The sequence below is a fragment of the Mandrillus leucophaeus genome, unplaced genomic scaffold, assembly GCF_000951045.1.
Source record: "Mandrillus leucophaeus isolate KB7577 unplaced genomic scaffold, Mleu.le_1.0 Scaffold167, whole genome shotgun sequence".
Classification (NCBI taxonomy): Eukaryota; Metazoa; Chordata; class Mammalia; order Primates; family Cercopithecidae; genus Mandrillus; species Mandrillus leucophaeus.
The window spans coordinates 657,516-664,868 of NW_012101665.1; the positions used below are offsets into that span (position 1 = coordinate 657,516).

Here is a 7,353-nt window from a genome sequence, read left to right on the forward strand (position 1 = left end):
AAAAAAGTAGATCTAAAAAGATGTAGGAAAAGAAATTTCTCTGCACATAGGATCTGCCAATTTGTGGAAGTTCTCGACTGTTTATAAACACAAGGGCCGTAATTCTGCTAATGAAAAAAGTGGAAAACTGTCCAAATAATGCTAAATGAATCACAGTTATTCTCAATTATTTGGATACTTAATTCACTCCTCTGAGTTTCCAGTTTACACCAAGCCAATCCCCAACACCCCGGGCTGACCCGGGGGGTCCTGATCCCTGCACACACCAGGTCATCTCCGCTGGGCCCTGGTGCTTTGGCCCGTGCGGGTCTTGAGCCCCAGGGTAGCGGCCACTGAGGGCGCAGCAGCGGGAAACACCGGAGTCTGTGACTCCAGACAGGACCCACCGTGTCCTCTTGAACTTTGCACAGCGCGTGACGGGGGCAGACAGCGCACCGCGGCCCGGCCTTTCGCGGGGGTCCTCGGGGAAGAGAGAGGAGCGCGGGCTTCTTCGGAGGCCTGAGCTGGACGCAGCCTGCAGCCCCTCCCCGCACGGGCTGCCCCCGACCCGCCGCTCGCGCAGCTCTGCTGGGATCCGGCGCCTTCCCCAGCTGTCCTCGGCCTCCCGCACGCTCCGCGGGAGGAGCCGCCGGCGGCCGTGACGCGTCAAGGAGGAAACGCCGGCGCCCGGCAGCCCTGCCGGGAAGGAGGAAGCGCAGTGCGTTCGGCTCCGCGCCCACTGCGCCGAGAGCAGCACCGCGGGGCCGGGTAGGTGCGGGACCGGCGGGAGGGTCCGCGCGCCCGGGACTCAGACGGCGGCCCGGGGCGGGAGGAGACGGGGCGGGGCGAGGGCCGCCCGGGCCTCGGCCGCTGCCTGTCCTCTGAAAAAGCCGTACCCCCGCCCAGCCCCCGGCTCCTGGAGAGTTTGTGGTCTTTGTTTCCACGAGGTGAATTCAGATCCTGCCTCGAGATTTCTAAACGTCCAAGGGGTGTCGGTGGCTGGACCTTGTTAACCCGCACGCAGCCGCCGAGCCTGGAGGAGCCGAGAACGCCGAGCTGAAAGTGGGTGCAGGTCACCTGCGAGGGTCGGGGAGGGGGCAGGCGCCAGAGTGGGGTGGATGGAATCGTTTAACCTGTTGTCAGCGGATGTGTAGTAAGAGATCTTAACACGTTGCATCTTTTAAGTTCTCTGTGATTTTGAACCCTTACGTCTCTTCAAGTGAATCTGGCCCTGTTAATTCTCAGTTTTAGCCATGGGCATGTACCCACTAGAAGTGCTTTGAGATTTTTAGATTCTGTCATTTTTAGTCATCGTTACTTGGAAAGAGAAAAGAGAAAGGAATCATCTCATGAAACTTAAAACGCTTTCGTTGAGTTGTGCACAGTGACTTCTGAACCATGAGTAGAATTTCAGTCCTGCACCAGAAACTACTTAGGGTGCACTTGGGTGCAAAATAAATACAGAGCACTGTAATTTCTAAATCTTTGTCAAAGTGAAAAAAAAACTGTTGTGTATTTTGATTCTCTCCCTTCTCACCAGATTGAGACTTCACCCAGCCAATCTGGGAGGTGCCTTCTTTATTTACCAAACACTTACATAGTTCTTACTATGCGCTGGGCTCTTTCTAAGTGCTTTATAAATATTAAATCAAATTATTAACTCAATATATTATAGCAGTTCTAGCAATGAAGAGGTTATCCATACTTTAGTTCCCCAAATGTCGTTGGAAGAGCTATAAACATTAGAAGAAGTTTTAGGCGTGTTTTAGCACCGGGTGTGCCTCTGGTCCCCTTGGCTACCACTTCTGTAAGACAAGCCACCACCCCTGCATTTCCCTGGGGTAAGGGAGCCTGGAGCTCCTGGGAATGCGACCTGTTCAAAGTGGTGTTGGCCAGAACATGAATGACTTGTGTAACATGGTCTCTGTCAACTGCCATTGTGCCCATCGGCTAACTCTGGAGACACCAGAACTTCCCCTTCTTTAACTGCCACTGCATGGAGCCTACTTTTGTTTTTGAAAAGAGCTTTGTTCCTAATCTGTTCGACATTATTTATATGAAATTATTTATATGACATAGTTTAGATATGAGGGTCAGATTGAACTTGAAATGTACTATAAAATAGAACATTTTTGTTTGCACACATCAACATAACAAACAACGCTTTGTAATTTTACTGCTATTTGCTCTTGGAAACATTGAATTGGTAGGTCAGCCTCATAAGTGTACATTTTGTGATTTGCAGATATTCGGAGAGGATATTTTTTCAGAATAACATGCCCTCTTCAAATGTGCACCATTAGAGACCCAATGGGGTGACTAAGATAGACATGATTCTTGTAATTATGGTGACTACGAATGTAATGTCAAAATCTGCACATCAGACTAGCTTTCTGACTCCCTCTCTCCCTTTCTGCGCCCCCTCCCTCCCTTTCTGCGCCCCCTCCCTTATCTCTCTCTCATATATTTAACTTTTCAGGGAGATGATTAAGTGAGCCGATAAGCCTTATTTAATAGGATGATGAAGTGTCTCTTGAAGCAAAAAGGCTCATGTTCCTCTGATATAGTAATAATTTATGGCACAACAGGCATTAGTGTCATTCGTGAATTCAGTTTAGCCAGATGACCCCTGGCATTTTCATGGCTTGCAAAGTGCTTCCAGACATACTCATTTACCCTTCAGAGAGATCTTGTGTAGTTGATCTCTTAACTACTTTTTATTACCTGTTTTTACAGATGAAGAAACTGAGGCATAGAAATGTTAAAGTGCTTTAGCCTGGATTGCACAGCAGGTGAGAGGCAGAGCTTGAATGGAGGGCAGGTGTGTGGACAGTGCCTGGCACGTGCAGGCCTGTAATAAACATCTGTGGAATGAATGACTCTTCATGACTTCGGATACCTTGCTCTTCAAAACATGTCTCTCAAAATACCATAGTAATTGATTTATGCCTGAGAGATTTTCCAGGCCTAGTCCAATGCCTCTGTTATTTCAAACAGTATCTGATACAGCACATTTTCTACAAAAAGGATGGGAATGCCCTTGGACTCATTTCTTAGGATTTGCCACCTCTGGCTTTTGAAAAAGAAAATAGGTGGGGTGTTTCTTTCATCCTACTTTTTTTCTCTGATTTTGAGAGTTTAGAACGGACACATGGTATTTAAGTTCGTGTTGACAGCCTTCTTTTTTTCTTTCTTTCTTTCTTTTTTTTTTTTTTTTGAGACAGAGTCTTGCTGTTTTGCCCAGGCTGGAGTGCAGTAGCGCAGCCTAGGCTCGCTGCAACCTCTACCTCCCGGGTTCAAGCAATTCTCCTGCCTCAGCCTGGGACTGAGTAGCTGAGTAGCCTGAGTAGCTGGGACTACAGGCGCATGCCACCACAGTATTTTTTGTGTGTGTTTTTAGTAGAGACAGGGTGTCACCATGTTGGTCAGGCTGGTCTCAAACCCCTGACCTCAAGATCCGCCCGCTTGGCCTCCCAAGGCGTGAACCACTGTACCCGGCCACAGCTTTCTTATCTCTCTGAACTACTTAGATTTATGATCAAGTTCAGACTCAGTGATCATAGGTATTGTAAATATTTTTGAAATAAAACTATGTGTTTTACTGAAATATTGCAATGACTTTAGCATAAAGGGTCTTAAAAAATACACACAAAATTCCTCAACTATTTATATGCTTTAAGCATAGCCCTCTGTACCTAAAGTATGTGATTTCCAAGTGGATAACCTTCAATTAGAGAGGATAATATGGTCATTACCTGGCGGGAGGAATTGAGAAGGGTTATCAGGGAGAGATGAGAGATGGGATGGCCTTTCCCATGAGGTGTATTAGGCAGTAAGAAACCCTTAATGAAGACAGAGTCATCTGCCTGTCAACGCTTTTTTGTGTGGGAGTGGAATAAAATACCTTTGAAACCTGCCTTGTTTCAGAAACCACTTTACCTTTTCCAATTCTCATGTTTTCTCTTTTTTAAAAAAATTAATGTAAATTACTGACTAAACTGCTGATTCATGAAACTCAAATTATGTAACATGTTATTCCTGACGGATGTAACAGCTCCCATATTATTTTAAGCAACTCACTGTCTCTGTTTTCCTTTACCTTTTCCATTTCTCATGGTGGAGACTTTGCTCTCATTTCACTCTCCCCTGCCCAGTATCATGGAGAAAAGTGGTAAATCTAAGAGGTGCTACTTCCACATCTTGTAGTTCACATCAAAGAAGTTTTAACTCAATGCTAACTTTCAGTTGTCATTGCCGAGGAAGACAATGTGGAAATCAGATGTTAAAGGCCAATTCAAAGCATCACCCAGTAAAATTGTATTGGCTGTCTGAAGCCGAGCCAGAGGCTTTTCAAAGGGAGTTAGGGCAGTGTGCAGTATCCTTGCCTTTGTCCAATTTCTCAAATCCTTTCCTATTTCTCCAGAGTTCTGAAAACCTGCCTAAGTTCACCTCCTTGTAACCACTGTTATTCTATTACGCTAAATCAAAATCTGCTTTCTTTGGGTGGGATTGGGGGTGACTGAAAGAAACGTGAAGATACAAGGGGAATTGTTAGAGGGCGAGGGACTGTTAATATGTAAGACAGAAAATGGAGGTGTGTGTGAAATAAGTAATGTTAGTGAGGTCTTGTGGCAGAGGATTCCTGTGCAGTGCAGCTGTGCTTCCCCTGACAGGGCCGTATATATAGGAAAGACCTATATGGAATGAAAATTTGAGAAGAACTAGAAACATCTCTTGGCATGCATGATACGATATTGGTGGGCAGAGTTACTTTGTACCATCAAGTGCAGAAGTGTTCTTGTGGGTAGCTCTTTCTTCAAGCCACTAAGTGAGTTTGTTGGCAGATAATTAAAATGTAGAGGCCAGGCACGGTGGCTCACGCCAGTAATCCCAGCACTTTGGGAGGCCAAGGCGGGCGGATCACCTGAGGTCAGGAGTTCGAGACCAGCCTGGCCAACATGGTGAAACCCTGTCTCTAATGAAAAAAAAAAAAAAAAACATAAATTAGCTGGGCATGGTGGTGCATGCCTGTAAGCCCAGCTACTTGGGAGGCTGAGGCAGGAGAATCTCTTGAACTCGGGAGGTGGAGGTTTCAGTGAGTGAAGATTGTGCCATTGCACTCTGGCCTGGGCAACAAGAGTGAAACTCTTTTTCTAAAAAAAAAAAGAGAAAGAAAAAAAAGGCCGGGCACGGTGGCTCACGCCTGTAATCCCAGCACTTTGGGAGGCTGAGGCGGGCGGATCACCTGAGGTCAGGAGTTTGAGACCAGCCTGGCCAACATGGTGAAACCCTGTCTCTAATGAAAAAAAAAAAAAAAAAAAACATAAATTAGCTGGGCATGGTGGTGCATGCCTGTAAGCCCAGCTACTTGGGAGGCTGAGGCAGGAGAATCTCTTGAACTCGGGAGGTGGAGGTTTCAGTGAGCCGAGATCACGCCACTGCGCTCCAAACTGAGCGACAGAATGAGACTCCTTCTCAAAAAAAAAAAAAAAAAGAAAAATGGATTTCATATGTAATATATTCATAGGACTCACTGATTAGCCAGTCTACAGACTGCTGAATGAAACGTATTGAAGTACAGCGGTGCTTCGTAAGTTTGAAAATAAGAGGGAACTTTATTATTCTAGTTATGTTTTTAATTAATTATTATTATTATTATTTTTGAGACAGAATCTCGCTCTCTTGCCCAGGCTGGAGTGCAGTGGCATGATTTCAGCTCACTGCAACTTCCACCTCCCAGGTTCAAGCAATTCTCGTGCCTCAGCCTTCTGAGTAGCTGGGTCTACAGTTGTGCACCACCATGCCCAGCTGATTGTTTTTGTATTTTTGGTACAGACAGGTGTTGCTGTGTTGGCTAGGCTGGTCTCAAACTCCTGGCCTCAGTTATCCACCCGCCTCAGCCTCCCAAAGTGCTGGGATTACAGGCGTGAGCCACCGTGCTCGGCCTACTGTAGTTATTTACCTCCCTATTTTTTTTTTCTTTTTTTTTTGACATGGAGTCTCGCTCTGTCACCCAAGCTGGAGTGCAGTGGCACAATCTCGGCTCACTACAACCTCCCGCTTTGGGGTTCAAGCGATTCTCCTGCCTCAGCCTCCGAAGTAGCTGAGACTACAGGCGCCTACTACCACACCTGGCTAATTTTGTATTTTTAGTAGAAACAGGGTTTCACCATGTTGGCAAGGCTGGTCTTGAACTCTTGACCTCAAGTGATCTGCCCACATCGGCCTCCCAAAGTGCTGGGATTACAGGCATAACCCACTGCTCCTGGCCTACCTCCCTATTTTCTAACCAAAAACAGATAAAGATTAACTTAAAATGATTTAAATTCCAACTCAGCATCTATACATGCAGATAAACATATATGTGTGTGTGTGTGTGTGTATGACCAGTATATAGTCTATGTAATCTAATGCACATGTATGTGGTTTTTGTTTTCTTTCTTTTTTTTTGAGACAGACTCTTACTGTGTTGCCCACACTGGAGTGTAGTGGCACGATTTTGGCTCACTGCAACCTCTGCCTCCCAGGTTCAAGTGATTTTCCTCCCTCAGCCTCCTGAGTACCTGTGATTACAGACTCGTGCCACCACGCCTGGCTAATTTTGTATTTTTAGTTGAGACAGAGTTTCTCCGTGTTGGTCAGGCTGGTCTTGAACTCCCGACCTCAGATAATCTGCCCGCCTCAGCTTCCCAAAGTGCTGGGATTACAGGCGTGTGCCACCATGCCCGGCCAGATGTATGTTTTATATATGACTAGCTCAAAGGGAATTTTGGACTCATATTCTTAGTGTCCCGAGAAAACACATGCATCTTCACCCCCAGTTTAATTTTAGTTATGTCTTCCATTTTTTAAACTTTAAATTATAAAGGTGTACAAGACTGAGGTAGGAGGATTGCTTGAGCGCAGGAGTTCAATGTTACAGTGAGCTATGATTGTGCCACTGCACTCCAGCCTAGGTGACAGATTGAGACCCTATCCACCCCCGAAAAAAAAATATGTATGCCCTTAAATTCAAGCAATTGAGAAGCATATGTAATAAAAAAAAAAATCCTCTCCACTCTAATTTTATCCACAAAGATAACCACTGCTGCTGCTGTTTTTATACCCTTCTAGACTTTTTCATGCTTACATAAATTTGTGTATCTATATACGTACACAAGAGTTTTTTTTGTTGTTGTTTGTTTTTTATAATGGGAATTGTTTTACATGATTTGTTATTTTGGTTTTTAAATTTTATTTATTTATTTATTTATTTATTTATTTATTTATTTATTATTTTTGTGTGTGTGTGACAGGGTTTTGCTCTATCTCCCAGGCTGGAATGCAGTGGCACGATTGTGACTCACTGCTGTTTCGACCTCTAGGGCTCAAGCG

General features: G+C 45.2%; 1 protein-coding gene across 2 annotated transcripts in view; it reads left to right on the top strand.

Annotated features, from left to right (window-relative positions):
* Nucleotides 1-331: 331 nt before the first annotated feature.
* The window catches only part of LOC105536987 (serine/threonine-protein kinase Sgk3), a 159,926-nt gene continuing 152,904 nt past the window's right edge, over nucleotides 332-7,353 (top strand). The window contains exons 1-2 of one of the 2 annotated variants that reach the window (XM_011976479.1): nucleotides 632-747; nucleotides 2,716-2,771. The gene's annotated coding sequence lies outside the window, so the exon portion shown is untranslated. Of the gene's footprint in view, nucleotides 748-2,715; nucleotides 2,772-7,353 lie in introns of both variants that reach the window. The other variant, XM_011976478.1, reaches the window with a different exon arrangement.